The sequence below is a fragment of the Herpailurus yagouaroundi genome, unplaced genomic scaffold (assembly GCF_014898765.1).
Source record: "Herpailurus yagouaroundi ecotype Mexico unplaced genomic scaffold, PumYag 184, whole genome shotgun sequence".
NCBI lineage: Eukaryota > Metazoa > Chordata > Mammalia > Carnivora > Felidae > Herpailurus > Herpailurus yagouaroundi.
Window position 1 is genome coordinate 27,819,566 of NW_024412415.1, and position 22,053 is coordinate 27,841,618.

Here is a 22,053-nt window from a genome sequence, read left to right on the forward strand (position 1 = left end):
CTTCGGCTCAGGTCATGATCTCATGGTTCTTGGGTTCTAGCCCTGCCTCCGGCTCCGTGCTGACAGCTCAGAGCCTGGAGCCTGCTTCGGATTCTTTGCCTCTCCCTCTGCCCCTCTCCCGCTTGTACTTGGTATCTCTCTCAAAAATAAACATTAAAAAAAAAAAAATTTAGGTGCTTAATTACTTTTCAGAGAGAGAGAGAGAGGCTCAGCGCTGAGCCTGATAAGGGGCTCGATCTCCTGAACCATGGGATCATGACTTGAGCTGAAATTGGGAGCTGGACATTGAGCTGAGCCACCCCGTGATCCCTAAAAAATATATCCTCTTATTGGGACCCTTGGGTGGCTCATTTGGTTAAGGATCCGACTTAAGCTCAGGTCATGATCTCACGGTTCATGGGTTTGAGCCCTGCGTCAGACTCTGCTGACAGAGCCTGCTTCAGATTCTGTTTTCCTCTCTTTCTGCACCTCTTCGGTGTGCGCGTGTTCTCTCTCTCTCAAAATTAAACATTTTTAAAAAAAGATTAAAAAAAGATGTATCTTCTTACCAATTAGCCACTCCCCTGCATTGATAAAACTTAGTGTGGAAACATTGTCACTTAGCCTGTCTCATTTGATATTTGCTGAGGCAGGCCTGTGTAGCTAGCTGTCTGGTCTTACTACTTACATTGCTGTTTATTTTTTGCACCTCGTAGTTGGGTGGGGTGAGGATGGGAGTCTGCAAGAATGGATAAGTAGCTCTTTTTTAACCTTACAGCATGAATTCTCATTTATTCACACTTGTTTGCTTTATAAACGTTTGATTTTTGAAGTGTTTGATAAGGAATGTAGAAAATTCTAGTAGTCATTGCACTGTGAAACTGCTTGGTGGTTCTTGGAGCCCTCCAGGGATGGCACACAATTGCTCTAACATGAAATGAACTTGGGTTATAGATGATGGGTTTTGCACTCTGTCCCAGATGGGGCTGCACAATCCCAAGTTCCCTCGGCAGGGACAAAAGGCAGGTCCTCGGTGTCCTTGGATTGACATTTGACAGGTTAAGAAGGATTGGCTGTGCCCCTCTTCTCAAAAACTGTATTGTGGCACACGAGGCTTACTGGTTCTGTTTCTGACCAGCTGCACAACTGGGGACAAGCTGATCTTTGCCAATTTTCATATCTTCATCTGTAAAACGTGTAGGCTGGCCCCAATTAGTCGTTCCCACACTTTGAGATTTTGTGGAACAGGAAAAAAAAAACTTCATGACCAATTTCTAGTATATGTTTTTGGCTATGTATATATAAAGTTGATCATTATTAAAGCTGGATGAGTGTGTGAGTCTTCACTATGCTTATATCCTATACTATTTTGCTTCAGAATTTTTCATCATTAAAGATTTGAAAAAAAAAAAACCTTCGCATCTAACATCTCATGAAAAAACAGATACTTTAATACTGAAAAAGTAGGAATGTCCTACGTTTGTCTTTAGATGGCATGCGCTTAGCGTTTTCATACATGAAAATTCTCTTCTGCTTACACCTCTTTGTCATTTCCCTGCTGACCTGCGACTGTTAGCCATGAACTAGCCAGCACTTGGCTGAAGACTGGCATTTGGGAAATTTTGGCATGCCTGACTGATGGCTAAGGGCTGTTCTGCCTCTAAAACTGTCTCATTCCTTTGAAGCAAGATAGAACTGTACCGTAGTCCACAATAGCTCTTGCGAGAAAATGCCGTGACAGTTAGCCTAGTTGAATTGAGAGGTGAGGTCAAACAGAAGAGAAGGGACCATTCTCTTGGGAAACCCAAATAAAAATGGCTGATTCACATGAACATGCAATTGAGCCGTGAGCTATCTTGCAGTCAACATAAACATAAATTTGATGGGATCTTAAGTTGTTGGATGGAAGGATACAGAATCCTCCTTTCTCACCATGGTGGGCAGCCCCCCGGCCAGGTAGTATCTGACAGATGAGTGTGCCCCTCCAGTGTGGGGATGCTGAGAGGCAGGAGTGCAGTGGGCTGAATGCCTGCCTGCAGGGAGACCAGTGCTTACAGTCTGTGTGAGAAGCGGAGGGCTGGGGAGGGGTGGAGGGCACGGCCCAGAGTTCTGCGCTGAGGGCAGTGGGATCACGTGTATAGGGGATAGGAAAGGGTAAGGGAGCTCTCCTGCTCAGGAACCATTTGGTTGTCCTGGTGTTGCGTGTCGTCCTTGGAGGACCTACAGGTCCTGTTTGGTTAAGGGGCTTGGGCCCAGAGGGCAGGAAGCACCTCAGATGTAAGCCTTTCCCTGGGTTCCAGATCCGAGAGCAGTGAGCCAAGTGCTTTCTTAGGCCATGGCCTGTACAGAAGGGAAAACTGGGCTTTCCATTTACTTCTCCTTGGGGTGTATGGCTGTGACTGGGGGCAGGGTGGGTGGAGAACAGGGGCAATAATGGACTGAATCACTAGGAGACGAAAATACTGTGGGGAAGGAGCAGTAATAACCCCTATTTCAAGATGCCTACATAATCTTGGCTGCTTTTGAAAGCTCTGTGAAATCATACTGTGGCCAACATTGATAGGAACACAGTGGTTCAGTCCTTTGGAATTCCTCCCCTGGTGATTCCTTTAACATTCCTATTTTCTGGCAACTTAAATGAAATTTGACAGACTTACCTCGTTGTTTTCCGTTCCGTCAACGCTTCTCTTGGTTTACTGCCTGATTTGTATGTTTCATTTGGCTTGCTTTCTGAGGATATTTATTTCACTATCCTTTTTAGGAAAAAGCTATATCAGACAACAGCAACATTTGTCTTAAATGTATACGAATACGAGAAATTATCTGAAATCTTGACACTGCTGAAAGTGTCTAAAGTCATGAAGAAATGCTAGCAGAAGCTTTTATTTTGACATAAACCAGAGAGGGGAGAATTGCTTTAAGGGATGTGGGCCAGGCTGAGGCTGAATACAATTTAATGAATGAAAAATAAAATCAATCAATCATGTTCTGAGTATTTCAGAAGGCCAAGCACTGCTGGGCGAGATCTTGTAGGGGTGAACGTTGAGAATTGGAGATAGCCATGCTTCACAGGAATAAACGTGTGCTCTTAACGGGTTATGTGCATGAGAGAGGAGAGAAATTGATAAAGTGTTTGGGGGGGCACATATGACAAATGACTTGTTTAACGTTTTACTTAATGACTCGTGATGTATTCTGGATTTAAGAATAGATGTAATATTCTGAACTTATCTCCATTTTCCCTGCAGGCTTGTAAGAAAAATATTTAAAAACCAGTTTTAAATGAAAAACACTGTTTCTGACTCTCTGGGAATCGTTCATTCCCAGTGCTGTTTCGGGGAGGTCTTGAATCGGTAAAATTCAAAGCAGGATCTACATAGCTGTTTGTCATTATCAGTCCCTTAAAAGCTCTGACGTCAGGAAAGGTGAGTTCCGATGCTTATTTTTCCTCATTAAAAATGTAATCTGTTAGGCACTTTTGTCTTCCTGCCATCCTCCATTATTAGCTGGATTCTTTAGATTACTCTGCTGGTTGACTGGAGGCACTGCCACTTGCTTACCCCCCTGTGGGCTCCCTGAGTGGCTGGGAGTCCTAATTAGCATCATCCTAATTAGCATCACATCCTTGATCAGGGTTCCCTGTCATGTGCGAGGCTCCTCACTCTGCTGTCTGTGCTTAGTAAATGTTTCAGAACAACAACAATTTCCAGATTGTGTTTCATTAAACTTAGGAATTCACGGGTATAATAGAATGTGCTGTTTCTGTATGCTTTTTGACTGATGAGGCTCATCACTTAATCTCTTTTAAGGTTAGCCCTGTGGAGAGCTCAAGATTTGAGCCTTTTCTAAGAGTTGATCGTCATTCCCGAACTTGACGGCTCTGGAATATTTGTGTCTGCGTTGAAATAGTCTCCTATAGAACACAAACCTTTAAAACTCCCATAGTTTAGCTATGAAGTCCCATATTCTGAAGACCTAAAATGATCATCAAAGCCTTTCTGTTTATAACAAATCGGAATTGGACAGCTTTTCAGACCAGAAAATAACTAGTCTACTCGCAGAGTTTAAACATGACTTTAAGCATGCTGCAGGCCAGCTTAAGCGTGCTGCAAGGACTCAACACGGCACCGTGAAGCCTGCTGTAAGTTGAGAAAAAACCTACAGCTGTGATCTAAACATTAGTCTTCTAGAGGATCTTGCCTGTCATTTAATGTTAGTCGAAGTAATGCATGCAAATGGCTAACAGTGGAAAACATTCCAGAACGGCTTGTAATGAAAGCAATAGGGTTTTACTTTACCTCTTCCTTCACTTAGTCTTGCTTTTCTCAGAGCAACCACCTTTTTTTTTGTTTCCCCCCCCGCAGATCATTTTTACTTTTGTGGCTTGGACATGTATAAATACTATGCTAGCAGCACCTTTTCTCACTTGATCAGTTTTAAGAGCTGTTGATGGTGTCTTGTTGTGATTGCTGATGAGCTCACTCTGACCATCCCCCTTCTCCCTTCCTCCCTGCAGCTGATTAACATTTTCAGTCCCATAGCTGTCTCCGCCCTGCCCCCTCAGCAACCTCCTCATCCTTGTTCTGTCTCCTCCATAGGCTGTTTCTTGTTGACCCCCTCCCCCCACCATCATCTACCTCTCCATTTGGGGCAGCTGTACCTTTGATTTTCTAATGCTCCACGTTGGTGATATTTATATTCTCTTGTTTAGTACGGGCTTCCGTGATTTACCTGTGACTTGATTCTGAATGTTAAATGCAAGAAGCAGCATTTACTCTGTTGGGATGAGGGTAGCAGCTTTTGCCATCACAGCCCAGTTACGTGGTGAGATTATAGTCCTTCCTCTCTGGGGCCTGATGTCCCCACACCTTGGCACCTCCGTGGAGCATGTTTGAATGGATTCTCCCTTTTAGGTGGTAACAGCCATCTTGGGCACGGCCTCAGGTTTTCCTAGCTTCTCAGTCTTCCCGTCCTTCCAAGGAACCTGCTTTCTGTTTGGAGGTCTTAGTCCCGTTGCCCCCCACCCTCCACCTTCAACCCAGAACCGTCTAAATTCTCAGGGTATGCTGCCTACCCCTAAGCCAGTGCTGATGGCCGGGAAAAGCTAATCAGTGTTAATACTGTTGGAAAAATGGCTTCAGGCTCTGGTGTCTCAGAAGAGGTAATCACCTTGGTCTTTAAAATTAGCCTTCATTTATTGAGGATCTGGTGTGTGAGGCACCTAGGCATTTGAGGCCTGGTGTTTGCAGAAATGCTCACACCAGCCCTTTGGAACAGAAAAATTACCATGGACACTGCTTCCATGAAGAAGTTGAGATCTAGATCAGAGACTCATCCAAGGCCTCCCCTGGGAAGCCCTTCTTAGATCCTGGGGGGGTGGGGGGGGCACATGGTGTCAGCTGTGGTTTCCTAGGTGAGAAAAGACTTATCTGCCATGTCATGGACACTTTTTTCAACGGACCCTCCCCCCACCCCGAGAAAATGGCTGCTGTTCTAAGGAAAACCAGCCCTGCTTAATTCCACCCTCATCCTTGTTGTGGGTATGCTGTGTGGCCAAGAATTCATTATGCAGAAGTCTGTGACTGGAAATGGCACTCTCCTTACCTACTCAGTGTTCCCTTTGTGAACTTGAAGCGAGACAGGGGCTTCCTACTCAACCCTGCTGGTAAATAGGGAAAAGGTGCTTTGTCAATGGTGTTGGTGGGTTTAGAGGGTTTTTTAGAGCCTGGAGTATACGTGTGGGAGTCTGGTACATTTGATCCTCTTAATGTATGTTGTGTTTTGGTGGCTCTTTTAGAAGAGAGTTTGGGAAGACCATCACATTTACGTTTAACACTTCATTTTCTTATGAATGTGGCGGTCTGGGTAAATCTTTCCCTTTACCTGTGTTTGGTGGATTGCACTTATGGTCCTGACCAGGTGGATGGCAGGTGCCCAAAGCAGGCGGCTCCCTTACACGGCATTGGGCTTCCTCTTCTCCAGCTGCTTGCTCACCTCATGATGCAGACCCGGGTAAGGTGGAACGTGCAGTCTCTCCTCAAACCGGTCTTGAGTTGGTCGTCTGCTTTCTAGGCAAATAGCTCATGGACGAGTGGTTGGTTGGCGTTAACTCTTTGTCACTCTGCTCAGTGAAGGCGGTAGTAGCATTAACGTCTTCAGTCGAAGTGCAAACAGTGCTTACTTTCCAAACCTCTAGACCTACTCAGTTTGTGCTCTCAAGTAAGTAGTGAATGAAAGGGAAGTCAGTTGAGCTCCACCTCATTTACATATGGGAGAGTTGTTTAGCCTTAGTGACGTCCAGTCTTAATGCACAGATACGGGTCAATATTTACCTTGTTGCAATGGTTACAGAAGTAATCTCTCCTGCTTTGAGACTTAGTAGTGATACACAGTCCAAGGTGACCCTAGTAAGAACTTCTAATGATCCAATTCTAATGATCCAATGACTATTTTTAATTTTTATATTTACTGATTGACTGTAAGGAGAGGATAGGGTGCTAAGCAGGTAGGGTTGTAATCTGGGTGAGAGCTTCTTGGTTCCATTCTACAAAGATCACTAATCCTCACAGTTATATAGGTGACTTGACCTTTGTGTAAAAGTGACTTACTTGGACAGTTTAAATCTTGATCAAAATTTTATCCCATGGTTGGAAATGGAGCTTCTAGAAGAGTGGGACTGAACCCAACCCTTTAGCAAGAGAAGGGAAGAAGGGTTTTGTATTACCTTTGTATTACCTGATGCTAAATAGTCCCCAAATTAGTTACATGTTCTTCCATTCATTTACCTCTAAGTAGTGAAAACAATTCCATCTCCCCTGTAGGAGACCATTTGGCTCCAGGCATCGGGGTCATGCAGGATGCGTGGTTCATTTTGCCAGCGCTTTGGAAAGTTTGATGCAGGCCCCGGGACATGACCTGTGTGAAAGTGAGGCCTCGTCTCCTTGGTTGGCCACTGTTCTCAGACGTTTGGATTCAGAGGAAGCATATTCAGTTTTCTGAACTAGGAAGGACAAATACAGATCAACACCGCACAGTATAACGACGTGGGCCTTGTTCTCTTGGGTCTCCACACTCCACAGGTGCAGAGGCATCTGACCAATGAGCAGGAGGAGAGGAAGTTTGGAGGAAGGAACTATATCTAAGGGGGTAGAGTAGGTTTCCAAGAGAAAGCAGCATTTATTTCTGAGTGAATTGGTTTCAGTTTTGCTCCTTCCAGCAGAACAGACTATAAGCCACAGTGGGTTAAGCAAGAGAGAAGGTGGTGTTTTCTCACCTGGAATGAAGTCCCGAGATCGGCTGCTTAGGGCTGGCAGGGGCGTGGGCTCCTTGCAGGGTAAGTAAAATTTCACATCTTACTTGGAGGTAAACTTCTTAAAAATTTTTTTGAGGGTATGAAAAGTGAGGTAAACTTTTATTTTTAAAAAATCTTTTTCAATGTTTACTTATTTTTGAGGGGCAGAGACAGAGTGTGAACGGGGGAGGGGCAGAGAGGGAGGGAGACACAGAATCTGAAGCAGGCTCCAGGCTCCGAACTGTCAGCACAGAGCCCAACGTGGGGCTCGAACTCCCAGACTGCGAGGTCATGACCTGAGCCGAAGTCGGATGCTTAACTGATTGAACCACCCAGTCACCTGGGGATAAACTTTTAAAACCAGCACTTAAAGCAAGAAACCCTCGGAGACAAAATTGCTCCTGAACATCCCTTGGGAAGATGCTCCATGAGGGGCTGGTACTCTCTCTCCTGGTCAGTCCAACAGAGCAGGCTTTTCTCCGAGCTCTGGGAGAGCTTGCTGCTAAGTCATTGGTGCTTTTGTTTAAGGCCCATGTTGTAAACGGTAGAGGGGCTTGGGCATCCAGGTAGGACCCCAAGAGAAACCTAGTTCCCTGGGTTTTGCTCAGTGTCTGAAAGTTCTTATGTCCCTTCCGTGGTCTTTCTAGGACTTGCTTGCTCTCTGAGTGGGAGTGGAATTGCCTGCCGGATTGATTATTTATACCTTTTCTTATGGAGGCTTTGAAACCCATGCAAAAGCAAAGAGAATTTTATAGTGAACTATATGTCTACCATCCTGGTTCAACAAGGATTAATCCTAGTCTGGTTTCATCTGTACCCTTCTTTCTTCCCACTCCTGATTTTGAAACACCTCTTTGCTATTTTATTCTATCAGTATTTCAGTATATGTCTCTCCAAGGTAAGACTTAGACCATATCACACTAAAAACATAAACATTACCAATATTTCCTTAATGTCAATAAATATCAAATTAATGTTTGACTTTTCTCACTTGTCCCACATCCTTTTTGTTTGTTTGTTTATTTGAATTAGGATCCAAACGAGGCTTCCATGTGGCAATTGACTGATGAAGGAGTCAGTCCAGATCAGAAGAAGATTAGAGACCCATCTCCCCCACCCCCCTGTGATTTGTTTGTTGAAGAAACTGGGTTGTTTGTCCTTTAGAGTAGAAAGCCTGAGAATGATCTCCCTCCCCTATCGACAGACATATGACAGTGTTGAGGGATATTTTTACTCGTCACATTGTAGGGAGGCTTACTGGCATCTAGTGGGTAGAGGCTTAGGATGTTGCTAAAATCCTTTGGCACACAGGACAGCCCTCCACAGCAAAGGATTATCTGGCCTAAAATGTCAGTAGTGCTGAGAGATGGAGAAACTAGGCTGTGGAATTTCCCGTACTGTGGGTTTTAATGACTTCTTCTCTCTGGTGCTGTTTAACCTGTTTCTCTGTTCCTTGTGTTTTTTATGATTTGTTAAAGCTTAGGTTTTGGTCACATTCAGATCCAGATGTTTGTTTCTGTCTTGTCAAGCCTACATGAAACGTAGGCTGTGTATTTTCATTAAATTCATAGTCACGAATGGTCTCACTCTTTTGTGATGTTGGTGGTCGTTGATCATTGCCTATATCTTTTCGTTCATTAGTGATTGTGATCGTTTCATTAGTGAAATAGTGATTGTCAGTTCTATCATTCCTTCCTTATTTATATATGAGAATAAAGAGAAGTTTCATGGCAATTGTTTGTTTACCTTGAGGTTCATAGAAGCAAGGATCAAGGCTTGATATTCCCTATATTTTCAAATACACTGGGTTCCCTGGTGGCATCCTCCAAAAGTGATCCCTGAAGTTTTATTTTTTGTTTTGTTGTTGTTGTTGTTGTTGTTTTGGTGTAAATATAATTGATGCATTTCAATGTAATCTCCTTACTGATATTCAAATTGTGCCAATTCTGGCCAGCAGAAACTAACTCAAGTTGGCTGCCAAATCCTTTTGGACAAGATTTGAGGTTTTTTTCTTCTTCTTTAGTATCCTTTCTGGTGTGACACAGTGTCACAGGCTTGTCTTACCTGGTTCCTACTCCCGAGTTAGATCTGCCACTTTTCCAAGGAACTCTGGTTCCGTTGAGTATTTAAAAGGCACAGTGTAGAAACTAAGAATGTTTATTCTCATTGGATTCATCGTTGTTTCTGAATCTTTTCAGTGGACCAAACTAGGGAATACATGTGTATATATGTGTATTTGTGTTTGTGTATCTTATATATAAACGTAAAACCAATTATTCATATAGATACTTCTAAGTAAAATTGAGGTATAGAGGGTTCTACTTGATCACTGTTATATCTATGTTCTTTCTTCACCACCTGCTCTGTCATACACAACTTAGTTGTAAAGCTGTTTGGAATAGTTCTTACCTGTGTGATTGTGCCACCAGCTGTATATATAGTTAAGTTCGTTGTTTGATTTCATTTCTGGTTTGGGGAAATTCCCTTTTCAATTGAATTTTGTGCAATTTTGTCATGGTTTCCAAGTCTCATCTACAACGTGAGGAATATTCAGAGGGGTTTGGTTTTACCCTCTTTGCCTTGGCATCCTGTTTCCTCCCTCCCCGTATGTGCCATTTGAAAAAAATACGGTTTGTCTTTGCGCTGTCTTCTTCTCTATTTAAATTTATTTGGAGAAAGAGAGGACAGGATGGGCAGAGAGAGAGGGAGAGAACCCCGAGCAGGCTCCACGCTGTCAGCATGGAACCCAGTGTGGGGCTTGAACTCGCAAACTGCAACATCATGACCTGAGCTGAAGTTGGATGCTTAGCCAACTGAGCCACCCAGCGCCCCCGCGCAATTTTTTTTTTATACTAGCAATTATGTGTGTGCTTTCATATTTACATATCCCTCCCTTTTTCAGTACACAATAGTATACTGTACGTATTTTACCTACCTTTTTCGCTTAATTTATCCTGGCTCTTGGCCAGAGTAGTGCACAGAGATAATCCACACACATTTGCACAGCTGCCCAGTCCTGCCCTGTGTGAGTTTGCTCTTACTTTCTCAGCCTGCCCTGTTGGTGGGCGTGTGTGGTTTTTCATCTTTCACTATTATGAATAGTGCTGTGTGGAATAGCCTCGGGCACCCTTAAAATTATTTTTCTTTTCTAACTTGATGGAAGTTAACTGTGTATATAATGTGACTCCTTTTATGAAGAGAGAGAAGGATGTCTGCAAGCTGGTGGGATGAAGCAAACTCTGGAACGAAAAAGGGAAGTTAGGTCTGGGAGAAATAAATAGAGACGCGCTTTTGGGCGGAATAGACATTCTGTCTTCAAGTAGAAGAAATCAGGCTTAGGAAGCCTGGTGGAATCCAGGTTTTCACCACCAGTGTTGCCTGGCCAAAGTCATTCAGTGTTACACTTCAGGGCAGGAGTTGGCAATCTTTTCCGGCAGAGAACCCAGGCTGTAAATATTTTGAGCTACCATCTCTGTTGCAGCTTCTAAAGTCGGTGTCGGAGTACAAAAAGCAGCCATAGATAATTCATAAATAAATAAGCGTGGCTGTGTTCCAATCAAAGTAGAGTTGGGCGCTGAACTTTGGATTTCATACAGTTATCATGTATTATGAAATAGGATTCTTTTGGATTTTTCTCCCCCAACCATTTAAAAATGCAAGAGTCATTCTTGGCTTGTTGCCCATAGTTTGCCAACCTCTGATCTGGGCATTTGGGAGCCGCAGAAAGTTCTTGAGCCCAGGAAGGACCTCCTCAAAAGGATTATGGACATTGGATCAAAGAGGACTCCATCAGAGGGGAGGAGCCCAGGCTGTTCAGGAGGCTGGCTGTTGGTGGTCTCCATGTGGATATAATTGGAAGGTGTCAGTGGGAGAGGGAATGGATTTCTTCTTTTTGTATTACCTGAGATGAGAGAATTATTGAGAAGCATGGACCTCATTATATTGTTTGATAGGGAATTTGCTTTATGTATAAAATTGGTACTCTTTAATCTTCCATTGGTTATATACAAAGAGAGAGCCATAATCCTCTTTGCACATTGTGTGAGGGTGAGGGCAGAGTCATCTCATTCCTGCCTCTATTTCCCGCCCTCACCCCATCAAGAAACCCAATACTGAGCCCATTCACCAGTGATCCTGTTGTGTCAGCTGCCTTGTACCTCTAGTTTTCCTGCGACATTTGCAGCTGACTGTTGAGAAAACAGTATTTTGTTTGTGGGAGGAAAATCAAAGACGATATAAATGAAAAAATGCATTTTCATATAATGGAAATTATTAGAGCAACTTTTAAAATGTCACTGCAGATTAATGCAGACAAGGAGGACTGAATATATTAGAAAGTAGGTCAAGTTCCTCATGTTTATGAATGAGGTGCATTACAGTGTGGGTTTAGGTTTATAAAATTGTGTGATACTATGGTTTATAGGAATTACCCTGGCCCAAATGATATTATGGCAAAGTATAATTAAAATAAATTGAGTTTGTTTCTTGATCCTTTGTGGCTCGGTATTTTATACCTAATATTTTGTGAATTTAATCAACTAGAGAAAGTGATGAGCTTCTTGTTACTGCTCACATATCCTGTACTAGACACAGAATCTACTTGAGGGAGTTAAAGCTAAAGTAGATTTAATGCAGAGGATGAGTGCTTCCAGAATCCTTGGAAGGTGTGGAGGTGGAATTGGCTCTATGTAAAGCCTCTAGGATCCCCCCACCCCCCCAGAACCATTTTCTCCTACCAGAACTAGGAAAACTGCCAAGGCTGTGGGACGCTGTCGAATTAGGAACCCAGTATTTGAGATGCTGGCTCCTTCCCTATGCCTTCTCTGCCAAGAGACCTTGCGTTTTGTGAATGCCCTAACACCCTGCCTCTTTCCCCAAGACTCAGTTCCAAACCAAAGTTGCCTGTGAGCCCATCTCACTCGTGGAGAGAGTCTGTCACATTGGATTCCAGAGCTGCAAAGGAAGCTGGGCATTATGCAGCGTTGGGCTGTCCAGCCTCTCCCTGCTTTGAGTGAGCCAATCCCCTGAATTGCCTCAGTCTTCGTTTTCAGGAAATGCCGCTTGAGAGATGCATGCTGCCACAGGTAGGCCTTTGAGGGATGGTATGTCAGAATCTCCCTTCCTTTGACACACAGGATACATTTTGATAGACTGAACAAATGAGGCTAATAAATGGTGTAATGTGTCACCTTGCCACTTGTGTGGTTAGTTAACCTGTATTAGTTAATAGTGTTACTGATAGCATAGAGAACGCGGTAAGGAAACATTTACCATTTCAAGAAAATCTTTTTTGGGGTTGGAATTATTGGAATACTAGGAAAGGAACTCCTGTAGATTAATAGTAAAAACTTCAGGGATGGTGGAATCCAGGCCTAGAGAACATATTTTCTCCACGAAGGATGGTAGGTCAAAATACCGTGTTGAGCATTCATTACTTGAGCATTCGTTGTGCTAACCCAAGTGGAAGGACAATGGTAAGGCTTTTGTTCACCACGGTGTTGCCGTCTAACTTCCTCACTATCACATTCTTCTATGAGTGTTTACTTGGGCACCCCCTTTTTCATCTGGTTAGGAACAGTCATGCCCAAGGGAATGAGTAGATGGAGTACTTCAGACAGGAGGTCGTTGATTTTGAAGCTGGGCAGACCTGGGTACAAATCTTAATTCCACCAGCTACTAGAATTAAAAATATTGGCAAAACTTAGTTTTCTGTACCTGTGTCTTCTGTTGAGAATGGAAGTAATAATAATGTTCAGCACAACCCTGCCATGGCCAGTGTTCATGCTGGGCTGTGGCTGTCAGTGTGGAGGCATCCCTGTCACTGATTGGACTGCCCTCTGCCTTTTTCTTATCTCCTGATGAATTTTCCATGTGGTTATGCTGCTGCTGTGTCTGCACAGTAGTAATGTGCTCATCCTTGGTCATGGGTCCCTTGGATGTTGCGGACGTTGCTTTTCTTTTTTGTATTTGAAGGCTTTTTCTTGCCCTTCAAGCACCCTTGGATTTCTCTCAAGACTCTTTCCTACGTGGAAAAGATCTCTCTTAGTGCTTAATAGGCATCAGAGCCATCATGGGGTCACAGAAGTCATGGTAGCTTTTTATTTCTCATTCAGACATCTGGAGCTCCTCCTGAGATTTGAAAGGTTGATGGTGGCCTGCCTGCGTGACTCCTCCTTCTTAATTAGATTACTGATGCCATTTCAGTGATGGTTTTACACGAAAGTGGCCTTAATTCCGTTGCCTCTGCATGTTTTTTCTTCACTCCATCTCTCCTTGGACTCCCCCGCAGTCCCTAATGTGAAGCCAGTTGCAGTAGTTGGGAGCATATAGGCCTCTCTTCTTCAACAAGCCCCCAGAATGGCCATATCTTAGTGGAGTTTTAGGAAAACGTAAGGAATAATAAAAGGTTCAGAAACAGCCTTCCACACCGTCATGTGCCAAGTGAGTTTCCATAGTGTTTCTCATTTGATTTTTATCTGTAATTTGGTCTTCTTTCCTTTGGGTTTATTTGACCCCTTGGTGAAGCCATCCTGACTCTCTCTGGGCCCTGTGCACACGTGTGTGCTTGTGTGTGCATATGTGTCTCCCTGTCCCCGGGTAGGCCCACTGCTCCACTCTTTCTGAGTTTACTGTCAGCACCCCATAGACACTGGGCCTCACATTTACTGTGTGGAATTGAGTAAAGTGGAATCGGGTCCTGGTGTGACACATCACACCAAGAACCCCTCCCTGAATGACTGTGAGGAAGTATGTCTGTCTTCTTGCTCTTTAACGTCTAACCTCAAGGACCTTGACCTGCTTATAATTTTGTGCAAACCCTATGTGACACTTCTGTTAAACGCTTGCCCAGGATTTGAGTGATCTCTTTAAGACTTGTATATATTTGAAGGTTGGTGTTTGCGTTAAAAATTAGGTTGGCCTGTCCTCCCTCCCCATCTAATAGATTCCTTCATCAAACATTTATTGAACATCTACAAAATGCCAGGCATTCTGCTGGATCTTAGGGCATTGTTGCTAGCAAGATAGAGATGGGAAATACTATAGTTTAGTTGGTACAGAGGGTTTAAGATACAGTTGAAAGTAGGTCTTGTAATATGTAATGTAGATATCTAGTGTAGACTTTTTCCTAAGAGCAGTCAGAATCCTTTAAATGGTTAAGGCTGAGGAGGATCTAGTCTGAAAACCTTAGGAAGGCCACTGAGTGAGATGTGGAGTGTGTATTCAAGGGTAGTAAGAGTACAAGTGGGGAGCTCAGTGGGAAGCTGTTGTAATTTGGGCAGGAATGATGGCATCCTACGAGAAAACCAGTTTGAGAGAGTCTTAGGAGGTCGTAGTCAAGGCTTGAGTGGTTGGATGTGAGAGCGCAGGAGAGGCTCAGGTCAAGGCTAAGTGTCTGTTTTCTGGCTTTGGCTGTTGGGTGGATGCCGGTTCCCCTGAAATCAGGAATGCAGGAGGGAGGGGAGCTAGTTTGAGAGCAATGGCAGCACGGAAGTGATGAGTTTATTTTCAAAGAAGGTGATAAGCTTATGAAAGGGCTTGAAGATACAACTAGACTTGGATAAGGAGGGCAGAGGACAGATCTGCAGAGCTGATGGATGCAAGTCGTGAGAGCAGATGAGATCCACCACACAAGGGTGTACAGAAGAGGGGCTGGGAAAGAACTTTTGGACCATGAGGTTTAAGCGAGGAAGACAGATTATGGGGGAGACTGAACAGGAGTAGGTCAGACAGAATGGGAGAATCTGCTGGAGTGGCTGCTGTTGTCCACTGCTGTCCACACAGGTAAGGACTGGAGAGGGAGTGCCTGAATACCCTTGGCAGTGCTCAACAGAAGCCAGATGAGGAATAGGGTGAGTATTCAAGGTCTGTCCGTGGAGAGCACTCTTGCAGGAACGGTGGCTATGTGGGATAGGCTGGGCCGGTGCAGTAAGTCTGCAGGGTTTGTGGGCTTGTGGTGATGGCACCTGCTCTAGGGGCGGATGAAGAGTTTAGTATAGAGGGATGCCCCTTGTGTCCTTGATTCTTGCTGTGCTTATTGCTCTGTTACACATCTCCCCCCCCCCCCCACCCCGCCAATACTCAGAAAAATGTTTAAAGACTCACACAGTTCCAGAAATGCTGGAAGTACAGCCCAAAGAATGATTCCTTGAACCATCTGATGCCCTAATGCATGATCACCTCCAATTACTTTTACTGTAAAAGGACCTCCTTGAACCTAGCCACAGTGCAATCGTCTAAACTGCTACCACGTAATCCTCAGATGCTATTGTGTCACGTGTCCCTTGCACATCCTTTAAAGCAGGAGGATCATGTTCAGAATCATTTGTGGCAGTTATTGTCACATATCTTTTGTCTTCATTAGTCAGGACAGTCTGTGAATCTTTGCTGGACTTTGATGATTGAGACCCTTTTGAAGATAAAGGCCAGGTATTGTGTAGTGTATCCCTCCATTTAGGTTGTGTCTTGCCTCATGGTTAAATTCATGTGTTGCGTCTTGGACATGAATATCACAGAAATGATGCTCTGTGGTTTTTGCATCCTGTCCTGTGGTGCACAATCCAGATGTGTCTCAGTATTGATGATGCTCCTGTCATCCCACGTTTGATGTGCTGTTGGCCAGGTTTTGCCTCTGAAAAGGTTTTCTCCCCTTGTTCTTATGAATAACTATTTTGTAGGGAAGTACTTTGGAGCTAACTCGGGAGCTATCTCATTTCTCCTCAAATGTTTATTGATTCATTGATTGATGTTGGTATGGACTCACGTTTTCATATTGCATTTCTTAAGGTAGGTCTGTTACTATCATTTTGGTGTTTAAATTGTTCTTGATTCGGCCAGTGGGAGCCCTTTCAAACTGGTTTCTGTGTCCTTTTGACACATCTCCATCATTCTTTGAGCAATTCTTTACTTAATAAGATGTGCAGTGTTTATCTTAAAACTTCCCTTAGCTCATCCCTACAATCAGTTCTTCCTCTGTGGAGCCCTGGTAGCTTGCATTAGAGAGAGGTAATTTGAAGCCAAGATCTTGGCCCTGGTGTGTGCTTTGATATTGGGCTATCCTCCGTCCCAGGCCTTCTCAGTGGACAGAGCTAGGGAATACATAAGATTGTTGTTATTCACAGCAGTTACAGTCTACATTGTCTGAGGAAATACTGAATTAGTGAACGTTGAACCATTGCTCCTTGGGGAAATACAGGGTCAGGTTCTTGCCAGTCTCTGGTCACAACATTTTTAGCTGATCAATACATTACCTTGTTTTATGTGTGTTTCTATTTAAATAAGCCATATTTAATATATGTTGAATCGCTCACATTGAACTCAGTGGCCAACGGCCCTCAGGCCCGATTGCAGTTTATCTAACCTACTCATTCCCTCCGTAAGGCACATCACAGTCTTCCTGGGCCTAGGAACACTCGACCGTGTTCCACCACACTTGGGCCAATTTAAACAGCTAAATCATCAACAAAAACATGAAAATGCAAATATCTTGACCCTATATCAACCACAAAAATGATGCTTGTTTAGTCTGAGCGCTGAAACCAAAAGGCAGAACATCCTCTTGTTGGACCTCAGCTGGAGTGTGTACGTTAGATGACTCCATTTTGCCACTTGGCTTGTGTCCACAAATATCGAGGAAAGTGCTGTTGGGATTACCGATAAATTTTAGCAGGGAGGTGAATTTGCAAATACAGAATCTGCGAATAGTGGGGATTAACTGTGTATCTATCTTTGCGTGCACACATCACTGCTAAGCCCACACAGCTGTTCTCTGTGTATCTCTGCGTGTGTGCAGGTGGTTCTTTTCATCTATCTGTCTTGAAAACCATGAATTCACACCAGTATTTTAAATTCCAATGTAACACCATGGAGTCTCTTGTAGTTTTTCTCTGTTCTAGGCCACCATGGCAACTCCCCCCCCCCCCCCCCCCCCCCCCCACACACCTTGCTTGACACCTCTTTCCCACATAATGACTTGAAAGCTGATTTCTTCTGGAGGGGAAAGGTTGGTGGGGGGGCAAGGAAGGGAATGGAGGTAATTATATCTTATTATCTCATTCATATTCTATATTCCAATTTAAGATAGGCAGATATTAAAATATTGATGAAGCCTCCTTTTCATCCCATAATTAGATATAATCCAAGGATCATCAAAAATTTGAGGAAGAAAAAAAAAAACCAACCCTTTTAAAGCTGATGAGTGGTGCCGGAATTGAAAAGTGACTTGAGGGGCGCCTGGGTGGCGCAGTCGGTTAAGCGTCCGACTTCAGCCAGGTCACGATCTCGCGGTCCGTGAGTTCGAGCCCCGCGTCGGGCTCTGGGCTGATGGCTCAGAACCTGGAGCCTGTTTCCGATTCTGTGTCTCCCTCTCTCTCTGCCCCTCCCCCGTTCATGCTCTGTCTCTCTCTGTCCCAAAAATAAATAAACGTTCAAAAAAAAATTTTTTTTTAAAGTGACTTGATACTATTGACTTAGGGCAGCACCATGCCACTGATTGTAGGTCATGCCGGAGCCCCAGGATTACATCCTGCCTTGTAGGCTCACTCTGTCAAGACACTTGGAGGTCTCTGCCTCCATCCACGAACAGAGTCCCTGGAGGGTGGGGACTGCATTAGTTGCTCGTTACTGTATCACTAAAGCTTCGCAGTATGAAGCAAATGGTGCGCATTGGTGACATTGTTTGACCACATCTCGCCAAGCGGTTGCCCAGCCTTTCAAAGCCTTTCCCCTTGTCTTGTAATTTTCTTGACTCTTTCCCTTGAGTTTCCCAGGAAGCTCATCCCCTTACTCCCTGTGGGACCCTTCCATGCTCTCTCAAACCAGAGGGAGCATTCTTGAATGAGCGTCTGATGGCTTGGGAGAGTTTGTGTAACTTCGTGCCTAGCGTCTGCTTTGGAGTTGAAGAAAGAAGCTTTGGATTTCCAGTTGTACCACTTACTGGCTGTGTGGTCAGGAGTGAGTCGCGGGCCTTACCCCAATCAATTTACTAATCAGTGAAATGGAGATGAGCAATGACTGCCTCACATGATTTTGGGGAGGATTAAATGAGGCAGTGTTTTGGAACGACTTGGCACCATGGCTGTACTTAATCAGTGTTGGCAAAGATGTCGGTGGTGGATCATTATTGATCTGTCACTGGGGTAGGTCATCTTTTTCATAGTGTAGACCCTTCCTTTCACTTGATGAGCTCAGAATTGTAGTAGAGGTCTGTTCTCCTGCGTAGTGCAGGTATCTGACCACAGCCGTGCCATGCACCTACCCCCTCTCATGTGCCGCAATATTCTGCACCTGGTAGACAGTAGCTGTCTTTTGATTGGTCATTGAACAGTCCTCCTTCATGCGCACACCTCTCTACCCGGCCTCGTCTTGCTAGTAGAGTAATTTGCTTCCCTTTTATCAGAGAGCTGGGAGATGCTGGTTAATTTTTCCAACCTTCCTTCTTTTTATGATGATGAATCAATACTCTCTATGATGTGGTCAATGCCATGGTCTGCTGCTGCTAGGAAGTGTTCTTTCCCAGGTTTTCTCCCTGACACAAGTGCTGCCCTTGGTCCCCGGTGGACTCTCAGGCTCTCTTTAAATGAAGAAGTGGCTGCATAATTGCCGTCTGTTTTTACCCTTGAGCATGACGGCAACAAATGCCAAGAAGTTCTTAGCCAGGTCATCAGGGTGTTTTATCTTCCAGCCCTGGATCTTCATGGGAAGGACTTTGAGCAACTGGTTTGGGTTTTGGAAAACCACGGCAGCCTGACCTGCAATGGAAAGGAGTCTGCCTGCCCGTGAGACTTTTTTCCCTCATCTTCCAATGGAAGAGCACTTTATTAAAAATAAGCATGCTCTTTGAAATGTCTTCTCACTCTTTTGGACTGACTTACACACTTAATAGGTGCTATCTACTGGGTTGATTTTTTTTTTTTTTTTTTTTTTTATCAATATCTCTTCTGTCATGCTGGGACGATTTTCTATTACATGGAAATGTTGGTGTTGTGAGGATCCAGCATTGGGTTTAACTCCTTAGCTCAAAATGATATTCTAGGCTTATTACCCAATCTCCTTCTTGAAGATTTGAAATCATTTGCCTGAGGTAGAACTGGAAAGAAGTGTGCTGCTTTGGGAGATAAATGACCAGCATTCAGAAATGTGTAGATGGTCGCAGGGGCTGTAAGTAATAGTAAAGAACCAAAGCTCAGGGCTCAGGCTTTGGAGTTCACATCCTGGCTCTGTCTGTCACTCATTAGTTCCATGACCATGGGTCATACTTTGTTGTCTCTTTCCCTCAGTTTATTCACATATAAAGTGCGTTTAATGGTTTTATTTTAGTACTTACCTTCACAGGGTTGTTGTAAGATATATATAAGAGGGAATACATAACATTAAGAATATGGTAGGCCACATAAGCATAAGTCAGTGAATGTATATCATTGTTCTTATGAACATACTTTGGTGCCTTTCCATATAAGTTGTGCTACACGATAAGGGCAGAAATTAACATTCCACCTTCAATAAATATTTATAATGGTCAACTTACACTCTGGTTCCTTTAAAGTAAGCAAAGCTATATATGCAAAGTGTGGCATGGACAAGTGGTCCTGTGTCCTACAAAGCTACTTGTAGTTGACGTGGAGCAAATGGAGCTCAGACATGGCTGGCAAGAATGTAAAATGGTACAATACTTTTGGAAAATGGTTGGACGTTTTCTTCAGTTATTTGTGTCCTACCTATGCTTTAATTAAAAAATCGAACTCTCTTGGAGCGCCTGGGTGGCTCAGTCGGTTGAGCATCTGACTTGAGCTTAGGTCATGATCTCACATTTCATGGGTTTGAGCCCCGCGTCGGGCTCTATGCTGACAGCTCAGAGCCTGGAGCCTGCTCCAGATTCTGTGTCTTCTTCTCTCTCTCTCTCTGCCCCTCCCCTGCTCATACCCCATAAATCTCCCTCTCAAAAAATAAACAAACATTAAAAAAATTTTTTTTTTAAATCAAACTCTCTTAATTGAAAAATGTCGTCATAGATTTGATGGTATGAGGTATGATAGAACTTTTTTTTTTTTTTCCGGATAAACAATTTGCCCAGTACCACTTTTTGAATAAACCTACCACCTATCCTGTGTCACAGACCTTCTACCCTTTGGTATTTACCCAAGAGAAATGTAAGCTATGTCCTTAAAATGACTTGTATGTGGAGGCCAGAGGCAGGACAGTGGACACATGCACCTGTTACTATGAGGTTTATTGATAATAGTCCCAAATTGGAAACCTGAGGTGTCCATTTGAGGATCAGTAAAGTGTGCTATGTCCATTCAAGAGAATACGACTTCACGGTAAAAAGAAACGAACTATTGGTGTGTGTAGCAACATGGGTGGCTCTCAAAGTAATGCCACTTGAATGAAGCCAGACCAAAAAAGTACATGCTACATGATTCCTTTCACGTAAGAGTCTAGAAACCACAAACTAATGTATGGTGACGGGAAACAGATCCCTGGTTGCCTGAGGACTGTGGAAAGTGACATTTTGCAGTGAGGGCTTTCCAGGGGGTACAGGAAAACTTTGGGGGACTAATGGGTATGTTCTTTAGCTTGATAGTCCTGATCATCTCACAGGTATACGTAAAAATTCATATCCTTTAAATATGTGTATTTTATTTTCAATAAGGCTTTAATAAAAATATATTAGTTACTGCATACCAATGGCCCAATTTTTAAAAACATTTGTTTTGCAATGGTATGACATTCATCAGCTAGCTTAAAAAACATTTGCTCAGTTGTTTATAAGCTGTTTAGTTTTCCCTTGGAATTAATAGTGCCTTATTAGAATTTTTCGAACACTGTGCCCACTTTTATGAGTTTTGATCAAATCCTCTGTGACAGATAGAAGCATGTGCATTACTGCACTGTCCTTCTAATTAGCCATTACAGCATCTAAATGTTCTAAACTTTTCTGCAAGCTTGATTTTGCTGCTTAGAATTCTAAAATAGGCTCTCTTTCTGATTTTGTCTGTATTCCCTTTCCTTCTCTCCACCTCACCACCCTTCCACCTTGCTGCTGAAAAGAGCATTTCCTCCTCCACTGTAAAAAGGGATGTGAAGGAAGCCACCTTTTTGTTGTGATCAGACTTAATAAGTTCAGTTTGTCAAAATTAGTTTAATGAGGATAACAGTTCGTTTTTATCAAAAGTCAGTTAAAAATGAGGATCGTAAAATCCTACAACATGCTCAACCTAAAACATGCGAACTTAAATTTGGACTTAAGGTTAACGTGAACTTACGGGGTGCTAGGGTGGCTCAGTTGATTGTCCGACTCTCGATTTAAGCTCAGGTCATAATCTCATGGTTTGTGAGTTGGAACCACATGCCAGGTGCTGTGCTGATGACGCAGAGCCTCCTTGGGATCCTCTCTCTCCCTTTCTCTTAGCCCCTCCCCTGCTCACTCTCTGTCTCTGTCTCTCAAAATTAAATAAATAAACAAACAAAACCGCTTAAACAAATTTAAGAACACTCTGTGTAGGCTTACCAGTCAATAATAGGTGTAGCATACCCCCGGGAGAGCTACTTCAGTTTGGCAAGTTGGTTAAATTGGCTATAAGACGGTCCACTGTATATACACATTGTAGGATATTGAAACACAGCAATCTAGATATCACTTGGCCAGAATTGAAGGACAATGAAATTCACTAACATTTTGGTGGATGTTTTTCAGTCTTTTATGTGTATATGCGTGTTTGTTTGTAGCTTTCATTATTTTGTATTCCCCTGAAATAAAGCAGTGATGAATGTGCTCAAACATAAAT

General features: G+C 43.4%; 1 protein-coding gene across 5 annotated transcripts in view; it reads left to right on the top strand.

Moving 5' to 3' along the window:
* Positions 1–22,053, top strand: part of TLN2 (talin 2) — a 439,937-nt gene that overhangs the window by 181,427 nt on the left and 236,457 nt on the right. The window lies entirely within an intron of this gene.